At 48.9% G+C, this 2588-nt stretch overlaps 1 pseudogene; it reads right to left on the bottom strand.

Moving 5' to 3' along the window:
• LOC115868696 overlaps window positions 1-2588 on the bottom strand; it is a 38493-nt pseudogene that overhangs the window by 20892 nt on the left and 15013 nt on the right.

Genomic DNA, 2588 nt, shown 5'->3' with positions numbered 1-2588 from the left:
GGAACCCCGAGGACTGTGGGAGGGGTGGAAATGGGACCAGCTGTGACCAGATTGCGAAAGAAAGCCGTCAGCAGGCTTTCGGCTGGGGATGAGATCATCCTTTGTGGGTGCTCCACAGATGGGCTGGGTGGTGACTGGGCGGAGACCAGGGTGAGACCCAGGCTGAAGCAGAGAAGTCCGTGAGGTCCGGACCGGGGCAGAGTTTAGACTTGGGGAGACTTCCTGCAGGAGGGCCCATTGGACTAGGTGTCTAGTCAGATGCAGGCGGTAGAGGAGAAGTGCGGGGCGCCCCCTGGTGAGAGCTGGCCGATGGTGGCAGAGACCCCCCTGGTGGTGAGGAGGAGGAGCAGGGTGGGGTGGGGTGGAGACTCCCGCAGGGCCCTCACGGGAGAACCTGCCCGCACCCTGCGTGACCTCTTCCAGGCAGCCACGATCACGTTTATGAAAGACTCTAGGTTTTATTTGATTTATTTCTCAACAGTGTTATTGGCATACAGTTCGCATATCGTACAACTGAAGAGTTCAGTCACATCGAGAAGAGTTGTGCAGCCGTCACCATCATCAGTTTTAGGTCAGGGGCGTCAATTTCGCACTCGCCACTCATGTCATCCGCTCCCCGCTCCCCTCATCTCATCCGAGCACGAGTTATTCCACCATGGTGTGAATGAGTCCTCTCAAGCTTCATTTGTAAAATTGTATTTGAAAAATTTAGAAGAAAAAAAGCTCTCCCCCATAATAGTTTAAGCATCATCGGTACTGCACAAATCACTCACCACCATCCCTGTGCCTAGAAGATGCCCAGTACATGTTGACAATGAGTAATCACCATGGGCTGGATGGAGACCCAGACCAGAAGACCTGGCTAAGGAGTTGACTTTTATTTTGAGAACTCAACTCTAGTTTTTAGAACAGCTAAAGATATACAGAAAAGTGAGAAGCGCCTTCCCACATACCCTCACCTCCAGTTCCCCTATTAGTGCCATCTTAGACTAGCGTGGGGCATTTGCTAGGGTTAACGTAAACAAGCACACCTCCCTGACATTGAGTCGATTCCGACTCACAGCCACCCTCTCGGTCAGAGCAGAAGGCCCTGCGCGTCTCTGAGACGGCAGCAGACAGCCTCTTCCCTCTCCCTCGGAGCAGCTGGTGGTTTCAAACTGCTGACCTCTGTGGTTAGCAGCCCATGCGGAATCCAACACCACACCAAGGGTCTTAATGAGTCACCCTGCTATGTGCATATTTAACTAGAGTCCAGACTTTATTCGATTTCCCTAGTTTCCTCCTAACATCTCGTCTGTTCTAGGACCTCAGCTGGGTACCATGCATTTCCTTAGGCTCCTCAGCTTATGTGAGCTTCCCCGATTCACCTTTCTTTCAACCACCTTGACAGTTTTAACAGGTCAGATGTTTTGTAAGATGCCCTCTACTGGAATTTGTCTAGTGCTATTCTCATAGCCTATGGGTGATGGGGTTTTGGTTTTGTTTTACGGTAGTGGTGGGGGTGGTGGGAGATAGAGTCTCATTAGCATGACATCATATCAAGGATACATATTATCAATAGAACTTATCACTGTTCACTTTGACCTTAATTGCCTGGCTTGAGTTAGTGTTTGCCAGGCTCCTTCCCTGTAAAGTAATTCTTTCCGCCCCATCCCTCTTCCGCTCTCTCTTTTTTGCATGGAATTCACAAGGCATGGCCCCCACTTAAAGGAAGCCATCCCAAAGGAGGCAGTTTCCAAGGTCAGCCTCTGAAGAGCAGACCCTCCCATGTCTGGAGGGGCCTAGTGTGCTCTGAGAACACCCAGGCACCAGCGAGTCTGGGCGCTGAGAGATGACCGCAGAGGAGAAGAAGTTGCAGTGGAGGGTGGGGGCAATGGACTGCCGGGTGTTCTTAACAAGTCTTATCGTTCTATTTATATTTTGAACTGTGTCCACCTGTAAAAACAAAAACAAAACCCTCTGAAAACTGGGTTGCCCTTGAGTCAATTCCAGCTCATAGCAGCCCTGCAGGACAGAGTCGAACTGCCCCATTAGGTTCCCAAGGCCGCATCTTTACAGAAGCAGACTGCCCCCCACTCTCCTACAAAGCAGCTGGTGGGTTTCAACTGCAGACCTTCTGGTCCGTAGCCAAGGGCCGGACCAGTCTGCCACCAGGTCTCCTCTACATTTATTACCCTGGCTGATATAAAAACTGAATTTAAAAAGAAATGATGAAATCTCCCTTGCAGGAGAATTCAGAATCATTTATGGAGGTACTCTGATGTCGATACTCTAATTTATGTAGATACAAGGGGATGAAGCATTAGCTCCCCACTCCATTCTCTGATTTGAAAGCCTTATCAAGTGTTAGCTGACTGAATAAGACGCAAGCATACATCTTGAAAGGGGTCAGTTAATTTAGTAACATTGCAATTTCACAACTACCTCCATTCCCAATTAATGATTTATGTGAACAAGTTTTCTTGGCGTTTACATCAACACAAAACAAAATATGGGAAATAAAATTGATGCTGAACCTTGTCCACATTCCCATGTTTCACCCACAATACATGAACTAATCCGTGCTTTGGAAACACACACAAAAGCAG

This window comes from Echinops telfairi, unplaced genomic scaffold (assembly GCF_000313985.2).
Source record: "Echinops telfairi isolate 266 unplaced genomic scaffold, ASM31398v2 ScPeMD7_18;HRSCAF=68, whole genome shotgun sequence".
NCBI classification, from domain to species: domain Eukaryota; kingdom Metazoa; phylum Chordata; class Mammalia; order Afrosoricida; family Tenrecidae; genus Echinops; species Echinops telfairi.
The sequence above is the reverse complement of the archived record's forward strand: the minus strand, read 5'-3'. Positions and strand labels throughout refer to the sequence as shown.